Source organism: Pinus tabuliformis, chromosome 2_2 (genome assembly GCF_031772625.1).
Source record: "Pinus tabuliformis cultivar Carrire ecotype Pingquan chromosome 2_2, CPIR1, whole genome shotgun sequence".
NCBI lineage: Eukaryota > Viridiplantae > Streptophyta > Pinopsida > Pinales > Pinaceae > Pinus > Pinus tabuliformis.
In genome coordinates, this window is record NC_142300.1 from 1,286,538,963 (window position 1) to 1,286,556,382 (window position 17,420).

The 17,420-nt window shown below is 41.2% G+C and overlaps 1 pseudogene; it reads right to left on the reverse strand.

Moving 5' to 3' along the window:
• LOC149198175 (peptide deformylase 1A, chloroplastic-like) overlaps positions 1-15,549 on the reverse strand; it is a 38,324-nt pseudogene extending 22,775 nt beyond the window's left edge.
• Positions 15,550-17,420: the final 1,871 nt, after the last annotated feature.

A 17,420-nucleotide genomic window follows, 5' to 3' on the forward strand; every position in this document is an offset into this window, starting at 1 on the left:
TCGCCTTTTTCAAAGGACTCTCACTGGCTCTGCCGCTAAGTGGTATATCGAACTTCATCGTGGGTCCTTTCAGGATTTCAATTCTTTGGCTATGGCATTTCTCACTCATTTCCAGTTACCCATTCGATACGAAACGAGTACACACCTCCTCACTTCCTTAAGACAAACGACGGCTACGCATATCTCTGATCATATCCATGAACGGAGACGGCGTAGACGTATGATCAAATTTTGGATTCCCGACCAGCTTCTTACCGATTGGTTTACGACTTCGTTCGTGCCTCCAATAGCTCGGGATATCGCCATGGGGGCATGTGTCACTGAAGAGCAAGCTATTGCTCGAGCTCAGTACCTTGACTTGGTTTATTCTCAGTCAGGTACATTATATGATTATTTGCCTGATGTCCCAAGACCAGGAACGTCTAAAGCCCCGCCAACACCCACTGTTGACGGTATCATTGGTTCGAGTTATTTCATCCTCAAAGAAAAATCCCGCGAACCCTGCAAAGCAAAAACCATCTGCTTTGAATGGACAACCTTCCCAAGCATCGCCTGGTTCGAATGTTACTTCTGAGGTTAATGCCGTCCAATCTAATACGGCAAACAAGGCCTCAAAAGAGAAGAAAAAAGGGAAAGCGAAAAATAAACCAGAACAACCCAAATAGGAAGCCCCAAAACCTCAACCCGAGGACAGCACTAAACGCAAACCCAAGTATCCTTGTTTTATCTGCGATGAGGATCACTATACCAAGGATTGCCCGAGGCGGTCCGAGGTTAGTCGTTTGTTAAAAGGCACCCCTGGGACTCTTGCGGTGCTCAAAGATCCCTTTCCCACCCAACACACTCAAAAAACTCAAATGGTGGCTGACCCTACTCAGCCTCCCTCTTCCTTTGGTTCTCAAGTGTTTATGGCTGGTACAGTACCCATTAATATCAGTACTCGAACGAAAGATTATCCGTCATCTACCGGGAAGGAGCCTGAGGTTCCCTCGAGCGCTCCTCCGTTCAGTTCAGGTCCATTCCACACCGAGAGACCTACCACTGAAACGCCTCTTCGACCCCCTCCAAAAGGAGTACTCCGGAAATCCTCGTACAATTTGAATGCTCGTGCTGCACAGCACTACAACATCGTTGAGGACTTAGCACAGACTCCATCGGCTATGTCCGCTTTAGAGGTTCTCCAGAGCTGCCCTTCTCAGAGAAAGTCCATGCTATCTGCCATTGGTGGCATAGACCCGGCCGATTCGGATTTAATAACTTTTGACTTAGAACGCCACACTCAGAGACTGCCTCCCCAAATCGCCTTCCTCATACAGGTAATTATTGATTCCAAGACGATTCATCATACAGTTATTGATGAAGGTGCCTCAACTTGCATCATGTCTGTTGCCTGTTGGAAAGCTAGTGGATCTCCAACGTTGAGCCAATCTCCCACTACCTTGGAAGCTTTCGATGGAAGAGCGTCCCGTCCTTACGGTATACTCCAACGTTTACCAATCTCTTTGGAAGGGAAGACGATCGAGATGGAAGTTGAAGTCGTTGATGCTACTCTAACCTACAACCTCCTTCTCGGATGTAGCTGGATATACGCGATGCAAGCTGTTGCTTCATTTTTCTTCCGAATCATCCGTTTCCCTCATCAAGGGAAGATCGTTACCGTTGAACAGCTCTCCTTTTTTTCTTCTTCTTCCAAAGGCACCATCCCGTTTGTGGAGCATACCTCCAAATTACCTAAGAGTCTGGGAGCTGGACTTTTCAAAGATCCTGATCTTATGGGTGTTTTTCCACTCCCTCCTCTAAATATCGCCTCTGTCAATATGATCACTACTGGCTCTGATCCATGGTTCGTACCTCCCACAGACCAAGTAGATTCCTGGGGCGACCGGATGCCATTGAGTCCTTCCGAGCTTAATTATGTTGAAATCATTGCTGCCTCGGCTCCCTCTTCTGCGCTTACTCCATCCTCAGGGCTTCTAGACGAGGCTTCTTCGGATTCCCTAGGAGAAACATTCCTCTCCGACGAAGCCATTATTGAGACTATGTCTCTAGAGGAACCTCCCTGGCATAATTCTCACCATCGTTCCTCATTTCTCCCTGCCCCGCAGCATTTTCTGACATGCCTCGAGCGGTTTGCTCCTTGTCTCCCATCACAAATCCTTCAAACGCCTATTCAAATTGATCAGGTTTTTTCTGAAAGGAATATGGCGAACATTACGCGAACCCAACCCAACGACATCTCTGTCAAACCCGGGATAGTCGAGCATCTTCACATTGGAGTCACTTGTACTCCAGAGGAGATTCAACTTTATTCCAAACTTTTTTGCGAATTTCGTGATGTTTTCGCATGGTCCTATGAAGAAATGCCCGGCATTGATTCTAGTATAGTGATGCATGAAATAATCACGTACCCAGATGCTAAGCCTGTTCGTCAACGTTTACGCCCTGTACACTCCCGAAAGGCTGCAGCGATTAAGGCTGAGGTAGAAAATCTTCTTAACGCTGGTTTTATTTACCCTATTCCTCTTACAGATTGGGTTTCTAACATTGTGCCTGTAACTAAAAAACAGGGTACAATCTGGGTTTGTGTCGATTACCGTGATATAAACAAAGCCTGTCCTAAAGATAATTTTCCCACACCATTCATTGATCAGATCATTGACGAGTGTGCCGGCAGTGAAATGTATTCTTTTATTGACGGTTTCTCTGGTTATAACCAGATCAATATTGCTCCTGCTGATCAACACAAAACTGCTTTTATTTGCCCATGGGGAAATTTTGCCTATAAGAAGCTCCCTTTCGGTCTTAAAAATGCCGGTGCCACCTTCCAGCGTGCAATGTCTTATGCATTTCATGACATTCGGCATATTGTACAACCTTATCTGGATGATCTCCCTGCTCATTCAGCTAAACGTCAGGACCACCCTAAACACCTTCGCGAAATCTTTCTTCGCTGTTGATACTACCGAATCAGGCTAAATCCTCACAAATGTGTCTTCTGCGTTGAATCTGGCAGACTTCTCGGGTTTATTGTTTCTCGAGAGGGCATCCGTTTGGATCCCCTTAAAGTCGAGGCTATCGTGAATCTCCCTTCCCCCGCTTCTTTGCATCAGTTGCAGAGTTTGCAGGGAAAAGCCAATTTTTTACGTCGTTTTGTTCCCAACTATGCCGAGCTGGCCAAAGGTTTTACGCGATTAATGAAGCGTGATGTCCCTTTTCATTGGGATGCCACAGCTTAGGAATCTTTTGAGCGTCTCAAGAGTCTCCTTGTTTCTGCTCCATTGCTCCGTCCTCCGAATTATTATCATGACTACACCTTGTATTTGGCTGCTGCCGATACCACTATCGGCATGGTTCTTGTCCAAACTGATGATGATAACACTGGTTATTTATTAGCCAGCCTCTTAACCTTTACATGTTTCGAGCAAGTTCCACCATTACCGGAATCAGTTGCTACCCTTTATACCACTTGTTCCTTCAGGACGAGTCGCCTTTACGCTCTTTTCTGACTCGTAAAATATGAAAAGATTGCCGAGTATTTTTCCTTTTTGACTCGTTAAAGAAAATAAAAATGGAGGTCTGCTTTCAGCTCTTTTCTGACCATTTAAAGAGGAAAAGATTGCTGAGTCGCTCCTCTTGACTCGTTAAATGTTAATAAGGGGCGGTCGTTTTAAGTTCTTTTTGTCGACCGTTAAAACATAAAAAGATTACCGGGTTTTTGTCGTTTCAAACTCGTTAATGGTTATGAAACGACGTGGTTTTGACCACTTTTTTACTTTTTCAGGTCGAAATCACTAATTATGAAAAGTACTCCTCGATCGTAATGATCGGGCGGTTCTTTCGGGTATTATTTTATACTTTTTCGGGCCCGAGAGACACAACTTTACGAAAAAGGACATCCCTGGAGTTTCCTTTTCTGCTGTCTTTTCAAACTCTCTAAACATGAAAAGACGCCGAGTTCTTCCTTTGTCAGACTCGTTAAAACTTGATGACATCGGATTTTGTCACACCACAAGCATATGCTATCCCCATCAAGCTTGTTAAAAATAACTGGGGTACTCGCCAGAAATGGCGGGGGGAAAAGAAACATTTTGAACCATAATTATTACCGTGACGGCAGTATGTCGCTCTTGAACATGGCACTTTTCTGCTTTCGTGTCCAGGGTGGGGATATCTCATCTCATATCTTTCACTTGCTTCCATGGACTTGGGTACCTTATTTGACCTCTCATCCACTCATTGCCTCGTCATCATGACCTTTGATACATTGATGTCAAAAACTTCCAATTCCATTAATGTGCCGCCGATATGTTCAAGAGAAGTTGACCTCTGCAAAGAAACAACCTCCCTCTGATAGTTCGCACAATCTTGATTCACAACATTATCTCTCTGTCTCGTGTCGATGATGTGGGAAACATTATGGCCCACCTTCGATCAAGGTCACTTCCTGTCGACTTCAACTCATTATCCAGGAAGTTGATCTAGAGACTCCTTTCCGGTACCTTGGAGCCTGCATGCCTCAATGGCAGGTTCTTCGTGTTCGACGTGAGGTTTTCATCATTGGCCTCCGATCGAATGATTCTACGGGTGTTCGACTTCAGATCATTAATTCACACGTCGTAGATTGTACCTATAGTACCTTGAGGGCCATTTTCATTATTGGTGGTACCTCTCGCGTCTGTTAACACTTTCCACTATTCACTGGTAATTAGACGATGTTCATGCGTGTTCGACTTCAGCTCATATATTCACATGCTTGAACTTGTACTCTTGTTCGGGTCGAGATGGAGCGCAAGACCCTGGATTGTCTCTGTTGTAATCCAGGCGTGATTCTTGATACTTGACTCATTCACTGGATGGCTGCGACCATACCTGAGTCAATTCATTGATCCTAACCAGATGGCTGCGTCCATACTATGGATCTAGATTATTTATGTACTCTCTTATGGATGGCTGTGACCATACCACGTACATCATGTAATTGAACTACCAGTCATGTCTCTTAACATAGATCCTCGGCGGCAGCTCTATATATGTGTTCTTGTGTGTTCTCGTAAAGCATTTCACCCCTCTCTCTACCTCTCGGACTTCATGCTTTAGGGGGCATCTGTTACATAGTAATTTGTCACCATTGGTCACCGTCCCTATCACCCCGTTTCCATACATTAGAGGACGCATTCCGGGACCTGTGAGCAGTGACATAACCCAAAAACACTTGCATTATGTTCCCCTGAGTATGTACTTCATGTTCCCTGAAGACACCTTTTGCAAATTATCCCTGAAAAGTGCTCTTTTTCCATTGGCGCAGGTCCACTGTATCTTACCCGCGCCAATAACTGAGATCCTCAAAAGAGGGCGCGACCACTGGCACTCTGTCACAGAACAACGCCCGCGCCAGCCCAGTTTAGTAATGATTTTTGCCAAAAGCACGCCCATATGATTTTTTCCCTTCAGATCACGAAACCTTTTGAGGGAAAAATCCAGTGGATAGAGGTCGAGAGTCATCATCTATCCTTGACAACTATCCACAGTAGCTTTTCCGAGATAATGCCAATCCACAATGGGTGTCCTGGTTCATCGAATCTTTCTACCTTCTCCATCTATAAATATTTGTCCTCATGCATTAGACAAGCTAGTGCTAGTTGTTGAGTTCTTGAGTTCTTGGAGGAGTGCTAGTTGTTGAGTTCTTGAGTGATAATGAAGCATAGAGAGGTTATGCTGCCGGAGAGGAGACACATTGCAAGACACATATAGTTGCTCGCCCAACCAGAGGAGAGGTTCAACGTCAGAACCTTGGTTGTAACTTTTCCTGTCTATTATTAATTAATGAGCGACTGCTATTATAGTTCCAATCTCATTGTCTATTATAGTGATGTGTGATTTATTTCCTTTCTGACTGAAATATAGTTGTGTCTTGGTGGATTTTATGCTGGTATCTGTTTCTTCCTTTGCATGTGCAGGTGTCCGTTTATGATCTGCTGGAGCGAGGGAGCGGGAACATCAACTCTGCTTCGACCATAGCGTTGGATTCCAGGTTGGTCTTCCTAATTCACCTTTGATGCATAACTAGGAACTTGCGTGGCAGCGTGGTTTGATTGTGGCTAGTTCTGTTTTAGGCTAGTGGGATCGCCTCTGTCCGCAGAGGGGATTTACCTATCCAACAGGCCAGTTTAAAATGACTGCAACCTTAGAGGGATCTATATTCAATTCACCACCCCCTACTATATGACCCAAATAATTCAAAGACGTTTGGCCAAATTCACATTTTGAGAGTTTAACATAAAGGTTTTCTCTTTTCAAAACATCTAGAGTCTGCTTAACATGCTTTAAATGTTCTTCCCACGTTTTTTTGAATATAAGAATGTCATCCAAATATACAATAACAAAATCATCAAGAAAAGGTTTGAGTACATCATTCATTACTCTCATGCAAGTAGCAGGAGCATTAGTTAAGCCAAAAGGCATAACCAGCCACTCATACAATTCTTGCTTTGTTTTGAAAGCAGTCTTCCATGGATCTTGCTTTGAAACTCTGACCTGATGATATCCACTATGCGAGTCTAACTTGGAAAAATAAACAACTTCTTTCAATTGATCTAATAGATCATCTATGCGAGGAAGGGGATAACATTTTTTGATCGTTATTTTATTCAGTGTTCGGTAATCAATGCACATTCTCCATGAGCCATATTTCTTTCTCACCAAGACAATTGGAGATCCACATCGCGATGTGCTAGGTCTTATGAACCATTTCTCGAGAAACTCCTGTATCTGCTTCTTGATTTCTGCATTCTCTAGAGCGGACAACCTGTACATTCTGATGTTAGGCAATGGATCATCTTGTTGCAAATCAATATCATGCACTATTTCCTTTTTGGATGGCAGACCTTTAGGTTCTTGAAATAATTTCTCATATTCTGAAACAACTTTTTCTAAATCAACTTTCTGTTTAGCATCACAACCCTCAAATACATTAATTTTATCAGGTTTCTTTTCCTTTACAGCCATCAGTAAAAAATGTTTGCATGAATTTACAATTCTCTTCATCTTCCCTGAGTTTATGAGAGTATAATTATTCTTTAGCTTATGAGATCTTACAATATATTCGATTCCATCTTTAATGAGTAGATACTTGTTCTCAGCTCTATAGAAAATAGCTTTTCTATCATGCAAGTAAGGACTTCCTAAAACAATTCCACATATATCCAAAGGAACTATATCTAACTCAACCTCATCTACAAATGCTGACCCAAAAGAAAACTTAAGTTTACATTGTCTAGTCACTTGTAGCTTTGCTTTATCACATAACCAACCTAATGTATATGGTTTCTTGTGAGGTGTGGTTAGTAATGCCAACTTCTTTACAATTGCTTCAGAAATCAAATTTACTTGTGAGCCACTATCAAACAAAGTATCAATCTTTTGATGATTGGAAATAACTTGAATATGAAAAAGCTCATGTCTTTTCCTCTCATTTTCTTCATTATCAGTATATTATGCAGAATTACTAGTAGATGCTTCAAAATTTTTACCTTTTATACCTATGGCTGTGATTGTTGTTTCAGCTCCTGAGTCTGATCCCAAATCCTTTTGAATAGCTGCATCAGTCTTCTTCCTTTTGCCCTCATTTTTCTTGGGTTTCAGCTCCGGATGTAGAATCCAATAGTGTTCATCATCATGCCCATCCTTCTTACTATGCGTGCATGAAGACTTTCTCTTTTGTACAGTATTTTTCTTCCTCTCTTTCCATTTCTGTTTTATTTTCTCCTTATTCTTGCTTGCAGTGGGTTTGGATGATCCCCCAACTTCTGGGTTCCCATTCTTACCTCTAGCCTCTAGATGTGTAGCCTAAACGAATACCTCATCTATGCTAGTGGGATTAAACATGAGGATAGTGTGCCTCATGTAGCTATGTAGACCACCTATATACTTCAACGAAGTTTTAGGTGAGTCTAAAGAAATTCCTAGAATCAAAGCCCTTTTCCTAAATTCTTGGGTGTAACCTTGTACACTTTGCCCTTTTAATTGTCGAAGAGTTTGCCAACTCATCATGGCTTGCTGCATATAGGCTAGTGGATAGAATTTCTTTTTAATTGTAGAAATAAATTCACTCCAGACATAAAGAATCTTACCATGTTTCTTCATGTTAGCTTGTGTCCTGTCTTCCCACCATACCAAGGCAGTGCCCCCAAGGCGTAGGCTGGCCAACTGAATCTTACTCTTGTCTAAATCTATGCTCTGCACTCTGTAATAAACATCAATCTGGCTAATCCAATTGTCCAGCTTCTCTGCATTCAACTCTCCATCATATATTGGTAAATCAAATTTAACATCTAATTTAATCAAAGATGTCTTCTTTTTATTTTCAGGGCTATTAGGAGGTGTGAGAAATTTTTCTTCTTTCCCTTTGCCTTTAGAGTGATCATGGAGGAGCGATTCTTCTACTCCCTTGTCTTGTTTGGAGTTCGATGAATCTTCATCTCTATTTTTCTTAAATTCCCTATACATTTCCTCCACCATGGACCTCATGGTCATAAAGCTATCCATGAACTGGGAGTCTGATTCCAAGGGAATTTCTTCTGACATTTTCCTCTTAGAATAGACTCTTCCAATTTCTGGGTTAGTTTCAACCAACTCTCCTTCTCCTAATTTAAGCTTTGATCTAGTTAGCTTTCAACAACAAAATCCAACACAAGCTTGTCTAACCTTAATAATCCTAGAGCTCTGATACCACTTGATCTGGAATTTATCCAGGACAAGGAATTAAAGGTATTACAGACTCATGTGCTGGGATGTGCCTATGTTACTTTATGCAATGGACTCATAAGATTACTAGAATACATAAACACTGAGGCAGTTAGAGAAAACATAACAGTCAAACATGTAAACATGAAAAGTTTAATAAGGAGTTCACCCAATGGTCCTGGGCTACATCTCTTGGTCCAGCCTTCAGTGGTGGCCTCTCTATTATGTTTTCAAGTAGAGTTTTACAACAGTGAACTCAAATTGAGTCTCACTTAACAGATGTAAGTCAATAGGACTGGAGTACACAGACTCTCCTTACTGAAACTCGACCTCTAAGGGTCACAGTAGTATGACATGCCTATGTCGAGGAGTTTGCTTGAATCTCTCAAGCCTTCTTTGGAGTACACAGACTCTCTGACTCTCTCTGTCTCTGTCTGGCTCGATGCTGACTTCAGGTCAGCTCAGATTCTACTCTCTGTTCTCTGCTATTAGATTTCTTTGGCTAACTAACTCTCTCCTTGTCGTTGCCTTGTCTGTTACTGCCTGCTCTGCTTCTTTCAGTTTATGGCTTTTAAAGACAGTCTGTTCTTTAACTGTTCGTTTCCGCTTCCCGGCCTTCTAGTTTCCCTACCTCTGTCTGTTTGATTTTCTCTGCTCTGCGTCATCATCACTGGGTAACGCCTCGCAAGGAGGTGGCCACCTATTTCCGAACGAACTAACTCTCATATTCCTTGAATCATATTTAAATGGTCATTAATTCCATTTGCTTCAAGATTGCCCGCGAATCACGACTCTTTTACCAACTCATCATCCACGTCAGACTTCAAATCCCCTGTAATCTTGCTTTATCACCTGTCAAATCTGGTCATTTATCAAGATGCGCCTCCGCCATTGATCTGGGCCCCCCGGATCCTATGGTCGTCGCCATATCAGGCAGGTAAGTTGCATGACGTTTACCCATATGATGCGGGCGGTTTTCTCTCTCATCTGCCAGATGCACATCGCTTGGTGTGTGGCATCGGGCGAGACTCAGTCAAAACTTCTTACCGCCTCGAAGCCTTCCGATATCCTACCAGTTTGGGGAATCCCACACTATGGAACCGAAACTGTTACTTTTCCACATTTCACAGCGTTTTCGGGTCTGGGCACTTCGAGGCTTTCCTTCACTGAGGGGGATGCCCTGCGATACACGATTAGTGATTTAGTGCTAATTGCGTATCAGAATCCACCTTAGTTTCTTGTTTTAGCCTTCGGTTTTGCCAATTTGGTGTCATCGCGCTTTACCATGGGCCAACAGTCTGCGCGCTCGATCGAGGGTCCTCGTTGCTCCGCTCTGGCCACAATTGCAACTGTCACGAGGATTCCTTCTGATAGCTTGATTTTTCTTAGACTTGAATCTTTTGGCATAATTTGAAATAGTCATGAAAACTTAGAGAGTGTTTAGGATCCAATTCGGATCACCGAAGGAGCAAGTGAGCACAGAGGAAACTACAGCGACCGAGGAGGGATGCTAGAAGGTCAAACGAGTGTTGAGGAAGCAGAAGCTCAATAGAGCAAGGAGAAATCCAAAGGTTAGGCATATTTTTGATGTAGGGTTAGTGGCGAACCGGAAGAAAGAAGGAAGCCATAGGTCCAGTTGAACAGAAGGAAGCCAAAGGTACAACAGGACAGAAGGAAGACGAAGGACCAACAACGAACTGATCATGTACAAAATGCATTCTGAAGAACAATTCTGTGATGCAAAAAACAAAGTTTTCTCTGACACTGTTTGAAGGGAGCAGTAGCAATCACTGGCATTGAATCATATGTGAATATATTTCTGGGAAGTAAGAGATTGCAATAGCAGAGAACAGTGAGAAGCAGTCACACCTGAAGCATTTACTGTGACTGATAGAACAGAGGCTTGAAACAGAGAAGTGGTTCTTGTGCAGAGCTTAGTGCAGCTAATAGTAGACTCACTAAAGTTGTGTGGAGACATTATTAGAGCAGACTCTGTGTGGACAATATGAAGAGTTGTAAGGAATACTTCATAAAAAGACTGGTTGCCATTGATGTTGTAGCATGGAGACTACAATGAAGTAGTAAACAGACAGAACTCGGTAAAGAAGAGTTCTGAGAGCAAAACATTACTATCAAACATGCCTTGACAAGATTGGGTTGGAGCCCTTGGGGTTGGTGCCTCAGAAGTTGGAAGGATTAGTGTCCTTGGGGTTGGTGCCTTGACAAAAAATAGTTGGTGCTCTAGAGGTTGGAACCTCACAAAAGTCCAAGTTGGTGCTTGGAAACAGATTGGAATCATATATATATATATATCTATATATATATATATATATATATATATATATATATTATCTATTTTATTGCAAAGTTTATATTAATAAAAGCATTTATTCTTGTTGTTCATCTTGTGTTCTGAATATAAATGTTTTAACTGGTAAAACAACAATTGAAAAGTAATACTGATTCACCCCCCTCTCAATATTTTCAAGAGATTCAGGGCTAATATTTTCGAAGGAAGTGGCAATCCAGTGTTGTGGCTTCATACTATTCAAGAGTTTTAGCTGATCAGGGTCCCAAAATGTGTGCATACCTTCCAAGATGCCCCAGGAATTGATTGAAAGATCACTCCTACTCCATATCCTATTCTCTTTAGTTGATAGATCATTCTCATGTAATTTAGTCTCCTGGAAGAGGGCTATGGTCGAATTTTCTTTAACTATCAATGATTTTTCTTTTGTTATGCTTTTTCCAGAATCGAGACCTCTACAATTCCAGGAGATGATATTCATCATTTATTCTTAGAGTGGGTTTTCCCCTTTGAAATGCCTGTTGTTGCACCCCTTTTACCTTCTTTGATTCCATGGTCAGCTAATTGGCAAGGAATGGTACTTTGATATCTCAACTCCTTGTCCTTTTCTATTTTTTATGTGCGAATTTCCTTGTTAGATTTCCTTCCTAAGCCTCGAATTCTTCTTTCCATTTCTCTTTTCTTTTCGACCTCAATTTCTCATTTGCTACACTAGAAACTAGTGCACGACTTGTAGCTTCCTTTCATGAGTGATAGGCATCCTCTTCTTCCTTCGACAAATCCGTTGATTCATTTTGAGAGTCTTCTGGAGTCTTATTCTAAATAGCCGTTATTTTCTTAGGGCTTTGGGAAGGTGGGATTTGATGATCTGGCTCTGGAGATTTGTGGGGTGTTTCCTTTTTGTCATTGAGATTTTCGAGCACTTCATATTTGCTTCCTTCTCCTTCATGATTTCCAGATTGACTAGTGTCAAGTAGTAAAAAGGGTCCTTTTCACCTCTATTTACCCTACATTAATTATCAATCCAGGTACAATTTGTTATCTCAAAGAGTGTACTCAGTTTGAGGCAGACACTTGTCAAGAGTAATGCTAGTAGTATAGTGCTTTAAATACAAGAGTAAATGGATGCTTGGAATAAAATATTCTTACAAAAATAAACTTAACACTCTGAGACTTAAATCATTCACTCAGAAAGCTACAACACTTCATCAGTCAATGGTGTAGTAACAATAACTCTTCCCTTTGTAAATTGATATAATTGGAAAGCAATCAAGGAAAAGATCATCAACCTGGGAACTAGACAACAATAGTTAGTGTTCACTACAGTTTCAGATCGTTCTGTTCACACCAAAGTAATGATAATTCAAATAACAGGAAATGGAACAACAACTAATCTACTTAAAAAGATTGAACAATAAAGCTTTAACCTACAGAAATGAGCGAAGCAGTAATGGTAATCTACAGAAATTAAGCATCAATCTTTACCTCAGAAATGATTTGAACAACAAATGGAAATAGGGTATCAAACTTAAAGTAAGTTATGAAATATTGAACAACAACCTGAATCGAATGTAAATGTGTAGCAAACCAAATCGAATATTGCACACAACACATCTATATTGAAAGAAACAGTAATCTGAGTTTCGGCATAACAATTATTAGTCACGGCTATGAAGAAACAACAATTGCGATCATGGTGGAACAACAATCCCAATGAACAACAATCACACTTGAAGGTAAACCATAGATAAATACACAATAGTACCAATTTATGAATATACAACATTGTTACTCTGTAAACGAATAGTAATGGTAATCTATAAGGAACAACAATGTTATACAATAATGTGTTAAAGAAACGGTGCGATATAAATTCAGAATGAACAACATAACATTCTAGTTGCAGAAGATAACCTTACTATTCAAATAGGAATGTGATATAATAGAGCCAACATATGAAATAATAAGGAACAACAGATTATTGAACAAAGCAGATAAAAGAAATCAAACCACACACGACTTGGAATCGAAAAATAATGGTACAGGAAGCAAGTGATCCACCAGGGCCGGACCCTTAGCCTCCAGGGACGCACTGCTGTGATTACTCCAGAATCAAAGACGGAACAACAACAGAGTTTATGTATTAATCATCAAAACAGAGTTACAGTAATTCGCTCTTTAAAGAGAGTTGATGATTAAAGTTTAAGTTACAACAATGAACTTCATAAAACAACAATAGTCTGCCCCTTGGGCTAACAATGTCGTCCCTTCTTATAGCAGCCAAGCGGAAATATGAATGATACAGATAATATTTAAAGTAGCGATCCCTCAAGATCAAAGGATCCTGAGGGATTCGCTAGATCGTTATTTCTCAGTTATCTCTTCGTTCTCTTGCGCCGATTTGGTATCTCCTCTTCCTTTTCCTGGCTTGTACGCTCCAATCTGGATTGCCTCGTTTGGATGCGGTTCCCTGTCAAAGGGACAGTAGTTGATTTTGTCTTGTCTTTTCCTTTGGAGTGGCGATCTTTTGTTTTCCTCTTTTTCTGCATAGGAAAAGGTAATTATTAGTCATTTTACGTTGCTCACAAATCTTCTAAACTTTATCATAATCTTTCATGATTTGCCCATTTCATAATGCAAAGAAGTTGTGAATTTAAGGAAAAGATGACAAAATAAGTGGTGATTACATACCTTCTCTAGTGCTCAACACACCCCCCTGCTTACCCTTTTTCATGCCCTCATGAAAACATTGTAATTGACATGCAAGGCAGTTAGGGAATACGCTAGAGAAGGGTTCTTAGTAGGTGGTCTACAACCATGATGCCTAGCTAAGAATTCAAAAAGACGCCCTGTCTGACCTTCAGGCATTTCATATAAGGCTCTATATCCTGGTGTAGGATGCCAAATGACGGGACTTCGGAACCTACAGCCTAACCAAGACGGGCCTTCCCTCAGAATGAGGTCACCATAGATACCCAAGCGGTCAACAGCTAGCTTAAAGTTCTCATAATTGAATGGTTCTCTGTTTTGGATATTCCGATTAGAAGTTTGACATTGGAATTTGGCTGCTGCTATGGCAAGGTCTTTGATGGTAAAGAAGTATTCTACCCCTTGCCGGATGACTACTGTGTGAATAGGTCCCAATGCCTCGATCACTCCCTGAGTTCTCATTAGGCTCCTATGTTTATTCCATAGTTGGAGTGGGTCTCTAGGTTCACCCCTCACCCATAAATCTAATCCATTCTCCTGTCTTTGAAAGACATTGTAGGCTTTAAGCCACTTTATTTGATTAACACCAAAAGAAATAAATGCCTGCAGTTGGACATCACCCACAAAAGGGCTAGGGTTTTGCTCTGTTTCTCCATCTAATACAAGATTGTGCAAATAAAATTCACATAACAATCACTGAACTTTCACCCTGTAATGCTTACAACAATTTATGAAGTCATCAATGGTTTTTATTTCTATAGGTACTCCTGCCTTGAAAACTTTAATTTTCAATTGTAAATATCTTTCCATTAAGAACAAAGCATAGTTTCTAGCAAGTGCCCTACATGCTAGGACGTCAGTATATAGAGAACATAAGGTATCCATTTGTTTGATGACTATGTCTAGTCTATGGGTTACCTTTTTGACTCTTTCTTCTGCCTTTCGCCATCCTTCAAAGGCTTGGCTTTCTGATGCATTAACGTTCTTCAGCTGTTGTTGTAATTTCTGGTATTTTTCTTGAGGGATGGTCTGCTCTGTAAGTTTCTCTATTGTTTGTTGGGCTTGTGCCAAATATTTTCGCAAAGTTAGTACCCTCAGGTCCTTATCCAACATGATATCTTTAGGTGGGAGATCTACTTGGATCTTCTTATCACAGGCCGATACGTTATCTGTTTGTACTTCGACATGTGCAATAGCCAGATGCTGTTCCTTCCGGTTCTGAATAACAGGTTGGACTTGAGTCCTTTTAGTCTTTTTCTTAAGGGGCTTTTCCTAGGCGGTTACTTACTTTGCCACAACGGTTCCTTTTAATTTCTTCCCCATTTTCAAGACTCTTATCTGTTGTCAAAGTTGCTTAATCATGTTAAGCAATCTCTGCTATTCCTTTCGTAATCTTTTAATTTCCTCTATTTTTTTGGAAGGAACAACCGTTCGTTTATTCGGGCCTGAGCTTTGTACTTCAGGTATTGCATCTTTGCCTTGGCTAATTCCCTTATTTTCTTCTTGGGGTGCTTCTTTAGTGTTCTGCTGATCGGTTTTTTCAGGGGTAGAAACCCTAGCTTGCTCTGCTATTTCCTGGGTAGTTTCTTCTTCTACCTCTTCTTCATCGTGGAATTCTTCTGGTAAGTCTGACTAGGAACAGATTGTTCCTCTTCTTCATTCTCGTCACTCTTCTCCCCAGATACGCTCTCGTTATGAGCAGAGTGGTCCTCTTCTCCCTCCTCCTCATCACATAGTTCCTCGGATGCACTTTTATCATGAACAGAGTGCTCCTGCGGTCCTTCTTCCATCACATAGTTCCTCGGATGCACTTTTATCATGAACAGAGTGCTCCTGCGGTCCTTCTTCCTCATCACACAGTTCCTCGGATGCACTTTTATCATGAGAAGAGTGCTCCTACGGTCCTTCTTCTGTATGGGGATTAAGTGGGTTGTGAGGTTGGACATATTCGCCCATATTGGTAAGAATTTGGGCCAATTCATCTTCTTGCAGTGGGTTTTGCAGTGGACTTTCACTGCGTTGCTCTGCTTCCTCTTCTTCTTGACCAGATTGCTCAATCTCCTCCTTTGGTTCTCCTTCATCGTTTTCCTCCAATTCTTTTTTGTTCTCCCCTCATTCCAATTGTGGGGGTTGTTCGTCTCCTTAATCATGTATCTCTATAGGTTGACTAATATTTCCCTGGGAATTTCCCAGCATTCCTTTGATCCTTGCCAACCTAACAAATTTTCTTCGATTCAGTGGTCTGCTCGATGTATTGGCAACATGCTTTCGTTTGGGGCTGGAAAAGCTAGTCCCCCGTCTATCGTGAAAATCAGTTCTTCCCAACTGCTCTGCTGTTGGGCAAGATTGTAGCTGACTACCAGTCATATTAACCCATGGTGGCTTACTACTGAATTTACATGGCGAGATTTCTTCATGCTTCGGGCAACATCGTGTAATAAAAATTTTAAAAACCTAGGCAAATTCACAGCGCATTTTTGCTTTAACACAGCTAAAAGTTTAAGATGGCGTGGTCTTACCACGTCTTTCCTGCCATCACAAGTGATGTAGCTCTGGATAATTCTTGCTAATTCTGCCCACGGCTCTCCCAAGGTTGCCGACAGAACTCCCTTCCCTTTTACAGTTAGGTTCTGCCCTTCGTCTTGGAAGATTTTCATGGCGTCTCGTAGTCTCACCTTTTTCAGAGTCCACACAGGTCCAGTGGCTGGCAGTCCCGAAACTTCTGTAATTATGTCATCAGTAACTACTATCTGTCTCCCTCTCACCATGGAATGATGTTCTTGCAAGTTTTGCAGAAACTCAATTGCCACCGTCTCATTAGATTACTGTAGATGGTTAAGGTAAGTTATCCATCCTACCCTTGCTAGGATTTCTCGTGCAGCATTGGAGACCATCAACACCTGTGGCTCACTGTGAATTGATCTTCCTCCCATCTTATTTCACGCTTAGCACACACTGTAAAAAAACACAGAGATGATAATGGAATAGCAGGCTGTTCAAATTTCACTATTAGGAAAGCATAGAGAAGGTGATGGAACAACAAGCTGTTCAAATTTCTAACTTACTGCTAATTTTTGCAGAGCAAAACACAGAAATAGCTTCGGAACAGCAAGCCATGCATATTGGGAAACAAAATACCGTTAAGCTTTTCTATTCCTGAGTCATTAATTCTTCTGAACGATGCGCTGACACGTATGCCAGCGAATTATGAGAATCACCCGTGCCCCTTGTAATGTAATAGGCCGTCCTCAGCCGTCAAATGAAGGAGCAGTGTGCTGAACTGCCTTAGTACAAAGTCATAAAGGAACAACGTATATAGAAATGCCATGTTTACAATGTCAAGCGGATTGCTGAAATTGAGGCATATAATAGAATTGCTTAATAAATAAGGAAATTTCGTGATATGATGCGAGAATTGGAGGATAGGACAGTTGACGTGCATAAAAGGTCCTATGCGATCATTATCGAATTTTACCGTCATAATTGATTTGTAATTGATTTTCATGTATCAAAGGTTCGAAAGGGTTATATACATAATCTCATTTGAACTATTTATAAAGATATAAGAAGAAGGGTTATATAATTGCTATGGTGTATAAGAAATATGACTTCAATACCATCAACAGAGCTCTGTTGCCGACAGGTGTCCATAACCTTGACA